We start from the raw sequence: 17,900 nt of genomic DNA, 5'->3' as shown, positions 1-17,900 counted from the left end.
ACGAATGTTCATGGGCCAAATCCAGCCCACTGCTTATTTTCGTAAAGCATGTTTTATTGGAACCTGGTCATGCCGTCAATTTGCACACCATCTATGGCTGCTTTTGTGCTACCTGGCCAGAGGTGAGTCATTGTGATAGAGATCGTATTGCCATAAAGCCTAGAATTCAATTGTCTGTCTCTTTACAGAAGTTTACTCCCCCCAAATGGCTAATTGGGTGGCTCTTTGCCAAATTCATAGGTATTCAGATACTAAACATCTACTAATGTTTAAATATCACATGTGTGAACTGTTTTGAGCAATAAATAAGGTGACATATATACACACCAATACAAAATATATAGTTACATTATCAAAGTCAATTGTTGACATTAAAAAAAAGACCATCAATTATGCAGAGAATGAGATAGTAAAACATTTTGTATCAGTACTTGTTTCTCACTATTAATGAAGTTGTTTTGGAGATAAACATCCCTAATAAGGGTTGTCTTACATTACATTTTAAATAACTTTGCAATTTTTATTACAGGAAATTTCAAGCTTCCATTTTAAAAATTAGAACAGTGTAATAGACCCCCACATACACATTACCCAGCTTCCATAATGATCACCAAATAGCCCATCTTATTTCATTCATCTAGCTAATAACCTCATTGTACAATTCAAATTATTTTAAAACAAACCCCCCACATCATATTATATCATCTGTAAATGTTTGAGCGTGCATTGTTAACAGTTATGGAATTTTTAAAAAAATTAAAGTTAGGAAATGTTTGTTTTAGCACACTGTCAATACTCTTATCACACCTAAAAACATACGAATACTTCTTTCTATAATCAAATAGCTAATCAGTGTTCAGATTTCCATATTTGCTTCATAACATTCTTTTCATGATTGGTTTCTTATAATTAAGGTCCAGAGGTGTTACCAAAAGTGCAATGAGTTGATGTTTCTCAGGTATCTTTGAATCTATGAATTCTCGTTCTTTTTTTTTTCCCCTCCTTGCAATGAATTAATTGAAGATGCTAGGCTATTTTGTATTTTATAGAACTCTATCTTATGGTTTTACTGACTACTGCTTTTTTACATATTTTCTGTTGACTGTATTTCCTGTAGACTGATGGTTAGATATAGAGGGTAGATAAGATTTAAATCCACTTTTTTTTTTTCTTGACTAGTATTCTTTGTTGATTGTGCTGTGTATTTCCAATTGTTTTCTATCAGGAGGTAATGATATCTGGGTTTCTCTCAAGTATGAGCTCTCAGGTATTGAGAACTTGACACATCTGTTATATGTGTATATAGTTATCCATTAGCTGTTCGCTAACGACTTGTTGATCACTGCTGAGATTCGTTATTTTATTATGGTTTGCAAAGTGGTGATATTCTAGGCTTATCATTCTTTCTTCATCTATTAGCTGAAAATCTAGAAAGTAAAACTCTCATCAAGTATCTGTTATACTTAGGTATAGTTCATGTAAAGGAAGAGCAGGATAAAAGCTTGATTCTTTTATATTATTTACATATTTTCAAAATTTTGGTTTCCTGACACCCTCCGAATATAATCAGTATGTTTTTAAATTGGTTGGATCAATTGCTTGTTCAGTACCACTATTCTTAAGTTACCCCAAATGTGTCTAGTATAACTCATTTTTTTTTTTGCTTCCTAAGTACTTTTAGTTAGACCTCAGTAGTCTTCCTTAAACATTAGATGCTTAACATTGCTTAACATTAGATAATCCAGATTCTTCTTGTATATTTTTGAACACAGTCCTGGAATCTCATTGGGTTTCTGAGGAGTAGAACTTGAAATTACTCTTCATTTTTCACATTGTTTCTGAAACAACCATATTGACAGGCTGATACTTATATTGATTTTCCCATTTATGAATTCTCCTTACCATATTTTGCTTTGAATAGTTCCTAAAATATGTAAAAGGAGTGTTTTATGCCTATTAAAAATCTCACCTTCCAGCCTTTGTATAGCATTAACTATGGGGTTGGGATTTTCTTTTGTAAGCTGGAATGTCCCTGTATGCCATCCATCTTTATTTAGTTTGTATTTGTTTGAAATTTAATTATTTTCAAAATATGTATTCAGAAAATCCAAATAATATAGTGTGAAAATTAAAAGAAAATATAAGATTATTTTGGAAACATTAAGTAGATTTGTTTCAATTTTACCTAAATATGAAAATATAAATATATCTAATATAAAGATTTGGAGGAAAATATGGCATATTCTGGCCTAAGTGACTTTATTGTTACATGTAAGGATGCCCAAAGAAACAACAACCAAAGAAACAAAAAGTAAGACCAAACAAATTGTAATACTGAAACTCAGGGTCTGAGTTCAGATTTCTTTCTCGGGAGGGGGGGGGATAGATTTAGTGTTACATATAAATTTTATCTATTCTAAACTCAAATGTAACAAGAGAATACATAGTTCTTTAAAAAAAAATACATTGCCTAATTTGCAACTTTAAAGACTATAGATCAGATTGTTTTTGGGCAAAACATTTTTAAAGTAAGGATATAAATACATTAGATGAGTTATTTCTGCACCCCAATACAATATTACATGGAAGTATTAATATATTAGTTTTATATTAAAATTAATATATAAGTATCAATATATTATTGATACTAATATCAACATACTAGTATGAAGTAATTCTAGATCCTGACCAGTTGTCTTAGTTTACAATCACTGAAAAAAACTAAGGTTAATCAAGTTTCATAGATGGCATATTCTTGCATCATCGGTTATGAAAATTACCTCAGGGCAAAGTCATAGAAAGCATTTAGCATAAATTTTCTAAATCTTTTTTGAAATAGCTAATGTGGTTCTGTTAAATATGTGCTCCATAGAGGGTTTCCTGTTAATGCAAATGTGTTTACAGTAACAACATCAAACCATTTTATGAAGGTAACAGTAGTTCATATCAAGACAATAGTGTTGCATAAGATGCATTTTTAAATTTGTTACATTTAATGATCTATAATTTAATGGCTCTTAATTCTAAAAGTTACTCAAAAAATAACATTTGGAAGTGTATATTTAAACTTTGTTTATGAGTTTTTCTCTGAGAGAAGGGAAGATCTGACATCCTGAACAAGTATCTTAGTGTAAATAAGAACACTAGTTAGTTAAATATCACACACACACACACACGCGCGCGCGCACACACACACGTCTTGCAGGAAATGCATGAATACTGACAGAAGCATAAATGAAGTTGAAAATAGAAACCTAGAGAGGTAGGCAACTTACAAACTTGTTAGTTGCTCTCAGAAAGATTTTGAACTTTCTTGTTTTAGATGGGTACATATGGTAGACAGTCAGGGTATGCATCAGATGCGGTAACTCATAGGAGATGACTCTCTAGAGCCAAAGTCCTGGAGAGTGACATTCTTAGTGAATGAGAGAAGTAAGAAAAGATGCTCTACACAGAGGGGAAAAAACAAGCAAACTTTACTGCCTTGAGTATAGCACTAGACCTATGGGAAGTGTGTAAATAGTCTCCTGAGAACTCAAAACCTCAAAGTGGCTATCATATATGGGATAGATTTGTAATGTGAATGTATCATACTTCTGATTCCATGCATTCTTAAGCTGTAAATTATTTTCAAATTAGTTCCTGGTTGGTAGTGGTTACAGACAACTGGCAGATATAATCATAGTTTCTCCCTAAAAGAAACCCTCCTTAAATACAGGATTCAAATAATTTCACAGATAAGATTTTATTAACATAAATCCATAATAAAATGTCGCAAAATATACAAGGGGGAAAAAGCACTATTAATAAGACAATATGACCAAACAGAAGTAATTGAAAAAAAGTCAGACTCAGTGTTTTCAGATTTTAGAAGGATGTCAGAATATAAAACCAGTGTGTGTGTGTGTGTGTGTGTGTGTGTGTGTGTGTGTGTGTAGATACATAGAAAGGAATTTGTAATAACATATTAACACATGTTATATGATATTAGTTATTAGGTGACATGAAAAGAACCAAATGAAAAGAACCAAACGAAACTTCAGGAAATAATAAAATAATAATCTTGAAATTAGTAATACAATGAACAGCAGATTAGACATGATGAAAGGAAGAATTTGTGAGTTGAAGGGAGAACTGGAGTAATTACACAAAAAACATTGGAAGTAGAAATGGGGATATGCAGAGACATGAAGGATAGTTTGCAAATCTACTATATGTTAAAACAATCTTATCTATAAACTAGGCGTATCTTTCTATTTTTTTGTGTGTTTGTGTATTATCTAATGTCTTTCAAGAAAGGATTTAAAAATTTCTCTAATGATTATAATTTTCTCCAGGAAACTGTTTTGAATTTTGAGTTAGTGTTGCTTTTTGATGCCTTCTTCTAAAGACGACCCATAGATTAAATGTCGTTCCAAACACAATTATAAAATTAATGTAGAACACAAAGCATCAAGAAGAGCCAAAACAGATTTAAAAAAATGAACAAGTTTAGGCCTTGGCCAAATCAAATAGCAACAATTTTCATATAACTTGAGTAATTCAGGTAATGTGGCATTAGAACTGAGATATTCAAAAAAGAGTCAAAGTAAGAAGAATCTACAAACAAATCCACACAATTATGAAAATTATACAAAACAGAAGTATCTTTGCAGATAAGTGGGGGGAAGAATCAATTATTAATAATGCTTTGGGAACAATTGATTATACATCTGAAAATACTTGAGTTTTGTGACTATAGTATTCTAAAATCAGCTGCATTTGGAGTAAAGATTTAAGTGTGAAAAAATGAATCTTTAAAAATGTTTAAAGTAAATAATGGGAAACTGTTGATGATATAAGGGAAAATGTTTAATCAATACACAGAGAAAAATGTGCAAACCATACAGAACAATATTGAGAAATGTGACTCCTATTAAATTAGATTTTTAAAAATCTGAACATTCCATAAAACACAGATAAGTCATAAGCTTCTCTTTGTTAACATAAACTTGAAGATCTATATGTTACATAACTGACAAAAAATTAGTATCAGGAATGTGAAAACTCTATACACAAATTAAATCTCCACATTCATCTTGTAAAATGGGTGAAGGGCATAAATAGATATTTTCCAGAAGAGGAAATAAGAATGGTTAATAAACCAATAAAAATGAATCCACTATTACTAGTAATCAAAGAAATAAAAATTTAAGGGGTGCCTGGGTGGCTCAATCGGTTAAGCATCCTGCTCTTGACTTCGGCTCAGGTCATGATCTTACAGTTCGAGCCCCACATTCGGCTCTGTGCTGACAGCATGGAGCTTGCTTGGGTTTCTCCCTCTCTCCCTCTCTCTCAAAATAAATAAACTTAAAAGAAAAGAAATACTAATTTAAAACATATTCAGATACCATTTCACGTCTACCATTTTGACAAACCCTAAAATATCTATAAATAAAATTGTTAGAGTATACAAGCTAACATTTGTAGTTTTTGCTGGTAAGAGGTAAATCGGTACAATCTCTTTGTGAAACAATTTGTCATTACAATCTATAAACTTGAATATGTACTTATCTTATAACCTGATAATTTTACTATAGGAATATAATTCCAGGGAAGCTCTTCTTAATGCAGATAAGGAGACAAGAGTATTCATGGCTATGTTTCTTATAATAGCAAAAAGTCAGAAATAATCCAAGTGTCCACTGACAGAGCAGTGAATGTATAAAATTGTGGTATATTTGTACAAGGGAATGTTATACAACCAAATAAATGAACTATAAATGCATAAACAGGCACAATTAATGATATAATGGAAATGGAAATCATGAGACTCAAGAACATGGTTACTGCATATGGATGAGACATAGAATGGGAAGGAACATAGAATGAGAGTCATTATTATTTTTTTTTGAGATAGTATGTACATGTATGGGTGCTTGTTTCTTTTTTTTTTGGCAGTCTACGTATATTTGGTCATTCTTCTCCTTGAAGATCTGCATTAAGTCATGAGCTTTACCAAGATAGTGTCAATGTATTCATTTACCTCCAAAGCTGAATAATACTTGATACATAATTATCATACAAAAATGGCTGCTGAATTGTCTTCATTATTTATAAACTATTCTTGTTTAACAGTTTCAGATTAAATTTCTCCCCCTGCCATAGTGAACTGTTGGTGAGCTTTCCTACTCTAATAGAAATTTAATTTAAATCAGACAGACTTTTCTTATTTTCTAAGGTACAGAGGACAGTGGTATTATAGATTTTTTTAAAAATATACTAAAATCATCATGATTTTCCAGAACTTTTCATCTCAACAGTGCTATCCCCATGAATTCCTCAAACTTCCCAGAATAAAGACTAATAATGGGGTTATATGAAATGTTCCTGGGGAAGAATATATAGAGGCAGACAGATTTTCAGGATCCTCATATTTGTGAATAACATACCCATGAATTGAAAGAAATTGTATATTTAAAAAAAAAATATATATATATATATATATATATATATATATATATATATATATATATAACGAAATGGAAAGAATGAAAACTAAATGAGAAAGAAAACAATACCCAAATCTAGTGCTTCCCCAAATAAATGGCTCCTCATTATTATTCTGAAATGGTTTAAAAAATCAAAGAATTCTAATAATACCAGATCTTTGACATTTAAAAAGATGTTTCTTCTTGTCTTGTTCCTCTTGTATTGAATCATCAGAACATTCTATCCTCTGATCCAATCATGTGGACTGTTTAATTGACTTGATCTTGTTTTTGTTTTTTTTTTTTTTTAAGTTTATTTATTTTGTGCGGGGTGGGGAGGAGAGAGAGAGAGAGAGAGAGAGAGAGAGAGAGAGCGAGAGCACGCAAGCTAGTGGAGAAGGGACAGAGAGAGAGGAAGGTAGAGAATCCCAAGCAGGCTCCTCACTGACAGCCCAGAGCCCTATGTGGGGCCTCATCTCACTAACAGTAAGACCATGACCTGAGCTGAAATCAAGAGTGTGCACACTGAACCCATTGAGCCACTCAGGCACCCCTATCTTGGGCTTTAAATTAGCTTTATAATGTAGGAATCAGAATGGCTTTCTATGGCACCATATCTAAGGTCAAAATTCCAACTCTGGCTTTTTGGTTTTTATTAACCTCCATCTTTAACAGAAGTACCTCAAATCATATCTCACACTGGTCTTAATTTGCAAGTGGAGACTGTTCTTTCAGAAACAAATAAATTTGTAATTCTCCCTGGTTCCTGTTTGGTTTTCTTCCTGGCTTCTCTTCTTTAATTCATAATTCTCAATGGAATCTTTGTTTTGATGAAATTGCTTCTCTGAGTTGTAGTTTCTCCCTTATTCTTTCAATCTTTGTTTTTTATCAAACCAATTTGTTTCCTTAATCTTTTCCTCTCTACTTTATACTTACTGCACTGGAAACACACACACACACACACACACACACACACACACACACACACAATCTCATGATATCAGTGATCATTTTCTTTTCTTACACATTCCTGTGATACTATTTCATGAGCTTATAGATTAGTGCTTCCAGTGTCCATGTCTATAGAGAAGGATGAAAACAGTGATGATACTAATTAGCAGTTATAAAATTTTTTTAAGTTTTATTTATTTTTGAGAGAGAGAAAGAGAGAGAGAGAGAACAAGTATGGAAGGGACAGAGAAACACACAGTCTGAAGCAGGCTCCAGTCTCCTAGCTGACAGCACAGAGCCTGATGTGGGGCTCAAGCTCATAAACCACAAGATCATGACCTGAGCTGTAGTCAGACACTTAACCGACTGAGCCACCCAGGTGCCCCTTAATTAGCAGTTCAAGACATTGTGGTTATCCTCTCTACATCTACTTTCCATTATATCCCATCTGGTCATCTTAAACCAAACATACTTGATCTTTCTGTCTTGCCATGATACGGTCGGCAATGGCTTGGGCCAGGCTTGGAATCAGTCAATGCATGTTGAGGACACATTGGCTGGGCACAGTTGTGACAGCATATTCTTGTACTTAAAAGAGACCTATAAAACTGTATTTGTCTATCTCTTTGCTAAATGTGAACGCCAAAACATGTAGCTTTAAACTCAGTGGCATCTACATGGTAAGGGGCCCATCTTTAGAGTAAAATGAACATTGCATGTAAGGGGAGCTAGAAAAACTTGATTCCATAATAATCTGAGTCTCTGATCACTGGTGAAGCCCATCCTCCCCACAGCTTCCTTTATGCCAACTAATACTTTTTCTTCTTTTAATCCAATTTAAGTTAGATTTTCTTTTACTTGTAGTCAGATCTGTGCTAATGGTTACGTTAGCTTTCATTAAGTGTCTATTCTGTGTCACATCCAGAGGTTGATATTTTACATATTTTATAATTCTAATGGGCATTGTAGCAAATTTTCACAACCTCATCAACATTGATTTTGGAGTCAGATAATTTTTTTGTTTGTTTGTTTTGGGTGACTGTCCTGGATACTGTCAGATATTTAACAACATCTCTGGCCTTTACCTGTCAGATGCCAGGCACACCTATCAGTTATAACAAGTAGACATGTCATTTCATATTGCTAAATATCCTCCATGAGACAAAATCATATCTGGTTGAGAAAAGCCATGTTAAAGGAAAGCATACGTATCATAATTATACACGAAGAAGCTGAGGATGACAAGTGAATAGATTAAAGAGTGCAAAACTAGAATACGCAAACACCTAAGATTTGCACCCAAGTCTTTATAATTTTAGTTCCTTTTGCAGTGCATAATGAAGTTAAAGAAGTACAGTTACTGCATATAGACGATTTGGAAGGTAATTCATTCAAATACAAGGTCGTCGTTACTATTGTTAGTATTTTGTTGTATGGTACCAGCATCTTGAAAGCACAGTGCTCATCCGGGTGCACTCATAAAGAAACCACTTCTTTCTCTTATTGTCCCAACATGGACTGTGCTGTCCTTCCATTTGTACCGATTTTATGCAAGTTCCACAACTTCTTCAGTCACTGTTGGAAAATATAAATGCTTTTCAAACTCTTTTGCTTATAATAACAATCTAATTGGGGCGCCTGGGTGGTTCAGTGGGTTAAGCGGTTGACTTCAGCTCCGGTCATGATCTCGCGGTCCGTGAGGGCTGTGAGTTCGAGCCCCGCATCCGGCTCTGTGCTGACAGCTCAGAGCCTGGAGCCTGTTTCAGATTCTGTGTCTCCCTCTCTCTCCCCCTCTCCCGTTCATGCTCTGTCTCTCTGTGTCTCAAAAATAAATAAACGTTAAAAAAAATTAAAAAAAAATAATAACAATCTAATTTCAGAAATTAAATGGCAGTCCAATATAATTTTCCAGTTACTCATTTCTACGTAAATTCCTGGTGCTCTACCCTCTTACAGCTCAGAGTTATTTCCAGTTAGACTCTTCAGTATGGTAGAGCGGGGGTAATATTCAAGTTGTTCTCTTTTCCCACTTTTCTTTCTTCCCCTCCCCCACTCACTGTGTCTTGGTTTCCAATGTGAGGCTGGAGTTTGGAAAAGGAGAAAGACTTGAAGATGAGGAAGAATCTTGCTTGCTTGGTACTGACATTCGCTGGTAGCAGTGCTTCCTGGGATTGGTGGATATTCTAACTTGACTTTTCTTATGAAATATTTTGGAAGTTACTTTTGTAGGTTCTGAGAGATTGGATTCTCTCGTTATTACATAGACGATGCATTTCTTCTGGGTTGCAGTGCATGACTCTTGTTTCAGCTGTCAGAAATTTGTCTATTACCTATATTTAGGTAACTTAAAATAAACCCAGTCTTGTTTGCTAACAAGAGTTTCACATATGATCGTCTGGAATATAGGTACTTCTGACTCGTCACTGATAGAAGTATAACCCTCTTTACTTTCTATGTCCCTAGCCAGAATGCCAGCCAGATAGCCTCCTTACCTTTAGAATTTCTAAGCTGTGGTCCGGTATCAGTCTCAACTTCCTCTGTAACCTTTCGGAGGCAGAAATCAATCTCTAGGAACAGTGCCTCTGATGTTCCTCATTGAACTTAAGAGAAAGGACTCTCATACTTCCTTTCTTGTCGGAGATATAAGGAGGAAAAATGTGACAACATTCCTACGAATTCCTGCCAGAAGTCTCCTCATTTCTTCAGCCTCAAGCCTCTTATTTACCCTACAAGAGGATTATGGGCCAAAAGTCATTAAACAGGATTTAGAGCCTGCATTCATGATCTAGGCTATATGGCTGGAGTTCTGGCTAGGGTCGTAGAAAATAAAGAGTTATACTTCCATCGATGATGAGTCAAAAGTACCTATACTTCAGCTGATCAAATATGAAACTCATGTTAGCAAACAAGACTAGGTTTATTTTAGTTTACCCCAATATAGGTAATAGACAAAATGTCTGATGGCTGAAACAAGAGTCATGCATGGCAACCTAGAGGAAATGTATTCACTATGAAATATGGCTATACCTGTCACCTTTGTGCTCTTAGCTTTTGGGACCTCTCCCAAAACAAAGACTGAAAGTACCCACTTTTAATGTCTTATTAGGCATGGATAAAATGTAGATACCTTTCAATGCATATAGCATAAGATAATTGGATTTATATTAAGAGAACTGACTATGGTCTTGGATCTGTCTCTTACTAACTTAGTGACCTTGGAGAAGTTACTTAGCCATTTTATACATCTACTTCCTCATCTGTCAGAAGGAAATACCATACCTACTTTATTAAAGCTAAATGCCTGACAGATAGTAGGTTCACAATAAGATGGTTATGGAATGTAATTCTAGAATATGTACTTTTCTGTCTTGCAGTTTGAAGTATCACTGGTACCAGTAACCATTGAGTTTATTGAATTAGCCAACCATATTATTAAATGTCAAGTTATGTACCTGTCCTTTGATTTGTTTGACATGGATTAGAAAGGGCACAGAACTATGTCTTTCGCTAAAAACAGGCAAAAATACCAGTTATTGTAACTATTCTTAAGCCTTTATTTTGTACATACTTAACCTATATTGCACATTTAAAAATTATAAAATGTTTTATTTCTACAAGTAAAATTGTTTGTATTAGTTGTAGTTGTTTATCATGCCATGTCTGTATGGAAGGGATGCCCTTATCAGGTGCAGTAGACATTATGGTTGATTTCCTCAAATGTATCTTACTTCTCACTGACTGCATGGTCATTTAGGTGAGTGGGCAAAGCTCCACAGCCTAGGCTTGATTAACTTGAGCCAGTCATAATAATCCCGTCTGTCTTGTTAACAACTGGTTTCAGAAACCCAGTTCTAAGCATTAGCAATTGACATTCCACTACTACTTGATGAATGGACATGTGACCTCTGTTGGGCCATTAAAACTGGTAGAAGAGTAATTTTCAGGATTAGAGAGAGAGGTTTTTGCCCTTGCATCCCTTGCAGCAGGTGCAATTAAAGAAGCAAGTGCCACCAGAAGCCATCTTACAACCACAAAGGGGAGTAGCCTTAGGATGAAGCTGAATGCTGGACTTACAGAGTGTCAGACTAGAAAGATCCAGGGTCTTCACGTCTTTTCTCAAGTACTTTTCCTCTGGACTTCCAGAATCATGAACTGGTAGAATCCTTTGTCTTTAGTAATCATATGAAAAGCAAAAAGGACACCTCAGTAGGACTGTGTCTTTGTTGCTGTTTTACTCTTTTTTTTTTTAACGGTTATTTATCCAGTTTTGAGAGGAAGAGAGTGTGAGCAGGGGAGGGGCAGAGGAAGAGAGAATCCCAAGCAGGCTCCATACTGCAGGACTGGGCTCGAACCCATGGAACTGTGAGGTCATGAACTGAGCTGAAGTCTGACACTTAACTGACTGAGCCAGCCAGGCACCCCTGTTGTTTCGCTCTTATACTGACTGTGGGTACTCAAGTCATTTATAAGGGGCTTACATATGTATTTATTGAAATATATCATCTTGTTTGTTCTATTTAAGCTTTTCTATTTCAGAAAAAATTGTGTATTTTGAGTGAGTACCTTATTTTTAAGCTGATAACTTTTTAAATGTGTAAGTTTTTAAAATATGGAAACAGCCCGACTATAGCATTCCTTTGTAGTCATGTTGCATGGTATTTTTACATCCATTATGCATATGTATATTTTAAGAAATCACTGCTAAAATTATCTTACTATTATAAGAGCTATTATTTCAAATCATCCACATGCAGCCTTTACCTTCACCACTGTTTTTATCATGGCACCATATAACTCAGTGATCTGTAACTTTCAGTTTACCTCTAATACAACTTCATTATATTCCCCTACATTCTCTCTAATAACACCTCTGTTTGTGACAAACCAAATATTGTTCAAATAATTTTATTATTTTCATCCTTTAAGATTTTTTTATATATATATAAAATATTGGAAGAGAATATATATATATATATATATAATATATATACAACATATATTTAATATTAGAAGAGAAGACAAAAGACAAAAAAGCAGACCCCAAAAATATAAATAAAAACCTTTGCTAAAAGTTTTTAGTAAAATTCAACATAAGAAATGACAGATTGTGCTTGAAGGCATTATACTAAGTGAAATAAACCAATCACAGAAGAAGAAATACTGTGTGATTTCTCTTATATGAAGTATCTAAAATAGTCAAACTCATAGAAGCAAAGAATAGAGTGGTGGTTGCCAGGGGCTGGGGTGTAGGAGGAAACGGGAATAAAATTTCAGTTAGTCGAAATTGATAAATTGTAGAGACCTGCTCCACAACATTGTCCTTATAGATAACAATGCTCTATTGTAACTTAGAAATCTGTGTAGAGGTTCAATCTCAGTTAAGTGTTCTTACCACAATGCAATAAAAAAAAGAAAAGGGGCGCCTGGGTGGCTCAGTCGGTTGGGCCGTTGACTTGGCTCAGGTCATTATTCTTGTGGTCGTGAGTTCGAGCCCCGTATGGGGCTCTCTGCTGACAGTTCAGAGCCTGGAGCCTGCTTCGGATTCTGTGTCTCTGCCTCTCTCTCTGTCCCTCCCCCACTCACTCTGTCTTGCTCTGTCAAAAATAAATGTTTAAAAAATTTAAAAAAAAAGAAAAGAAAAAGAAAATCTAATGGCAATATCTGTTAAAAGAAAAAAAAAGGATATTTCTTTTTTTTTCAATATATGAAATTTATTGTCAAATTGGTTTCCATATAACACCCAGTGCTCATCCCAAAAGATGCCCTCTTCAATACCCATCACCCACCCCACCCCCATCCCCCAGCAACCCTCAGTTTGTTCTCAGTTTTTAAGAGTCTCTTATGCTTTGGCTCTCTTCCACTCTAACCTCTTTTTTTTTTTCCTTCCCCTCCCCCATGGGTTTCTGTTAAGTTTCTCAGGATCCACATAAGAGTGAAAACATATGGTATCTGTCTTTCTCTGTATGGCTTATTTCACTTAGCATAACACTCTCCAGTTCCATCCACGTTGCTACAAAGGAAAAAATTAAAAATAGACCTACCCTATGACCCAGCAGTAGCACTGCTAGGAATTTACCCAAGAGATACAGGAGTGCTGTTGCATAGGGGCACTTGTACCCCAATGTTTAAGGATATTTCTTTTAAATATCTTATTCAAATGACTTTAAAACATTGAAAGCCATCCCTAATTTGTCACATTTAGCAAGACTAAAACAACCTTTTAAGTTTACAGCATGTCTTTGAGGCCACCAAAATTACAAACTAAAAGCTTTTAAAACAGATTAAGACATTTATATTTCATTATCAATTAACTGGCACCTTTATCTAAAATTTATTCTAATATGCATTTGAGCTTTAAAAATGATGTTCATGAGCTCGCATGAATTGACATACACTAATTAAAAGTACAAAGACCTATTAAATTACAGTATGTTTTAAGCAGAAAACAGCAAATATTATCATTTTTTTCTTTTATCTTTGTGTAATGTAATAAATATGCATACTCCATTTTTATAGAACATTATAAAGTTGTACTTTGTATTGCTGAGGGTAGATATAATCTGGGCCAACATGGTTAAGAAATTTAAAATTGTAAACATATTTTCAGCAATGTGCTATCATTACTGTGCAATATAATGTAATGAGCTAAACTTAGAAATTTATTGTATGCAATAATTATTTTCATCTGTACACTAATCTCATTTACCCACCACATGATTATCATATCAGTTTTTAATTCATCTTTTCCCCACAACCACAGTAAAAGCATCGTTTTTCCTACTCTTTGAGCTTTTTATTTCATATCTAAGTAATCAGTTACTACTTTTCAGCACCAAATTCCCCTATTTTTTTCCTGCCTTCTATCAGATTATTATTTTTTAACAGTCCTTAATTGTTACTTTTTTTTTTAATATATGAAATTTATTGTCAAATTGGTTTCCATACAACACCCAGTGCTCATCCCAAAAGATGCCCTCCTCAATACCCATCACCCACCCTCCCCTCTCTCCCACCCCCCATCAACCCTCAGTTTGTTCTCAGTTTTTAACAGTCTCTTATGCTTTGGCTCTCTCCCACTCTAACCTCTTTTTTTTTTTTTTTTTCTTCTTTCCTTCCCCTCCCCCATGGGTTTCTGTTATGTTTCTCAGGATCCACATAAGAGTGAAACCATATGGTATCTGTCTTTCTCTGTATGGCTTATTTCACTTAGCATCACACTCTCCAGTTCCATCCATGTTGCTACAAAAGGCCATATTTCATTTTTTCTCATTGCCACGTAGTATTCCATTGTGTATATAAACCACAATTTCTTTATCCATTCATCAGTTGATGGACATTTAGGCTCTTTCCATAATTTGGCTATTGTTGAGAGTGCCGCTATAAACATTGGGGTACAGGTGCCCCTATGCATCAGTACTCCTGTATCCCTTGGGTAAATTCCTAGCAGTGCTATTGCTGGGTCATAGGGTAAGTCTATTTTTAATTTTCTGAGGAACCTCCACACTGCTTTCCAGAGCGGCTGCCCCAGTTTGCATTCCCACCAACAGTGCAAGAGGGTTCCTGTTTCTCCACATCCTCTCCAGCATCTATAGTCTCCTGATTTGTTCATTTTGGCCACTCTGACTGGCGTGAGGTGATATCTGAGTGTGGTTTTGATTTGTATTTCCCTGATAAGGAGCGATGTTGAACATCTTTTCATGTGCCTGTTGGCCATTCGGATGTCTTCTTTTTTAATTGTTACTTTTATTGACTATATGAAGTCAATAAACCACTGGGATATTTTGCCTTGGGGCTTTTCCTTTTTTAAAAAAATTTTTTTTAAGTGTACTTATTTGAGAGAGAGAGAGACAGATTGTGAGCAGGGAGGGACAGAGAGAGGGGGAGACACAGAATTCAAAGTGGGCTCCAGGCTCTGAGCCGTCAGCACAGAGCCCCATGTGGGGCTCCAACTCACAAACTGTGAGGTCTTGACCTGAGCTGAAGTTGGATGCTTAACTGACTGAACCACCCAGGTACCCCTGTCCTTTTCCTTTCTTATTTCTTAGTAGTTTCATATTATTAGTCAAATTTAGCAGCAGTTATGATACACTTATACATCAGAAATAGAGCCTTACACTCATTCTCTCATTTAAGTTTTATGAGCACTTTACCAAGGTGCCTAGAATTAGTAGCCTAATTCTAGAATGAAAAACTGGGGGATTAAAGGCCTTCACATCGGGGTGCCTGGGTGGCTCAGTCAGTTGAACGTCTACCTTCGGCTCAGGTCATGATCTCGCGGTCTGTGAGTTCAAGCCCCGCATCGGGCTCTGTGCTGACAGCTCAGAGCCTGGAGCCTGTTTCAGATTCTGTGTCTCCCTCTCTCTCTGACCCTCCCCCGTTCATGCTCTGTGTCTCTCTGTCTCAAAAATAAATAAACGTTAAAAAAAAAATAAAGGCCTTCACATCATCCCCGAGTGATAGTTATTAAGAAGTAGGCTCAGCATAAGATACCATGGCTATCAGATTTGGAACCCAAGGTCTTACCTCATGCTTTCTGCTTTTCATTTTCTTGCATGGCTTCATCTGGTTTTTTTGGAAACAGTTGACATTTGACTGCATCTTGCTTCATAAATTTTATTCCGTATGGCAGTTAGTCAGGCCTAGAAAGATATCTTCTAACCTGTCTCTTCTAACCCTTACCAGATATTTTCTATTGCCTGACACATGGAAACTAGTCAGCTGGCTCAAAAAGAAACCCAGAAGTCCTCTTTAGTTCCTCTTTTACAATGCCATCCTTTGGAGAACAAAAAATTTTTTATATGTCTATACCTGTTTTACCCTCAGCCCAATCTATTTGCCAGGTGTTGGTTAATATTTGATAGGGATGTAATCCCTATCAAATTGCCAAGGCTATGTAATTATTTCAGAGTTTCTGGCCACATATTCCTCAGTCTCCATTGAACTGTATTGTTTTCCTTTTTAAAATCTTTGCAGATCTCCTAGGGAATACTTCATGGGACATGAATATACTCCTAGAATCTACTTCATGGGACATCTAGGTCACTGTATGCTGAAGACACATTCTTTTCTTCTCTGAAATAATCACTATTTACTCCTAACTCTTCAATTTTATATATATTTTGCGTTCTCTCATGTTAGGCTTAAAGCACATGTTGGACAATGTTATTGTTCAAAGTGCTAACCTGATCTCCTGAATAGAAAATTATGATGCAGTTGGTTGAAATTTCTCATAAGTTATTCATTTGATAGTCCTTATATCTAGTTATTGTTTTTAAAATCTTACTTGACAGACCCAAGCATGTAGTACCAAGTATGATTGATGACAATAGATTAATTAGACAAAACGGGAACACATTAATTAAATAGCTTGGTTTGTTATTTGCTGTAGGACTGTCCCTGTTTGGAGCTCAAAAGTAAAATACAGTCTTTGCTCCCCTTATTTATTGTTTTCAACATCTGTATTCCTAATAATCTGATTTTATAAATCTGATTATTCAAAGGAATCCATGGAACTTTCACCATTGTTTTTCTGTAAAGTACCTTACTTTTTTCCTTCCCAATTCCTATCAGTTAAAGCTCTTCTTTATTAAGTCATAGTTTGGTGGAACTCCATCTTTTATTTATTTTTTTTAAAGGTGAGCACTATGTCCAATAAGGGACCCAAACTCATGACCCCAAGATCAAGGGTTGCATGGTCCACAGACTAAACCAGACTGGCTCCCCTCAATCTTTGTTAAATAAACAATAGACTATGTGAAATGTAATTCTTTGCTAATGTGCATTAGAGTAAGTAATACGTATATATATCCTTTCAGGAACATTTTATAAATAATAAGTAGAAGAACATCTATCATGATGAATTTCCATAGGGACATTAGAATGTTGAGATTAAAGCCGGATGTGCCCTTGTAATTGTAGATGAACTTAGTCATACTTTCTCCATAGTCTAAATAAAAGTGCATTCATTTTTCCTATTTTTTTGACTTAAAAAAATTTTTAATGGTTACTTTTGAGAGAGAGAAAGAGAGGGAGAATGAGTGGGGGAGGGACAAAGAGAAGGAGACACAGAATCCAAAGCAGGCTCTAGGCTCTAAGCTGTCAGCACAGAGCCCCACCCAGGGATCAAACCCATGAATCATGAGATCATGACCTGAGCTGAAGTTGGATGCTTAACTGACTGAGCCACCAAGGTACCCCCCACTCTTTTGACTTTTTAATGGCTGTTACAGGAATCAGTCACTTACCTTTCAAAGGCCCTTTTGATTTTGATGCACCATCTTCTCCTCTGTCAGATTATTCTATTATTAACTTCCCTTCTTTACATGAGGTTCAAAGTTATAAAGCATATTTTGCTTTATACTTAAACTGTTAAAATGTATAGATATGTACCAGATAGTAATATGGGTGCTAGTTTAAAAATAGTTGCTAAGTTTTCTGTAAAAAGACTGAATCAACATAATGTTCGCCAGAGCAATATAT

The sequence above is a fragment of the Panthera uncia genome (genome assembly GCF_023721935.1).
Source record: "Panthera uncia isolate 11264 chromosome B3 unlocalized genomic scaffold, Puncia_PCG_1.0 HiC_scaffold_1, whole genome shotgun sequence".
Lineage (NCBI taxonomy): Eukaryota > Metazoa > Chordata > Mammalia > Carnivora > Felidae > Panthera > Panthera uncia.
Note: the sequence above shows the minus strand (reverse complement) of the source record.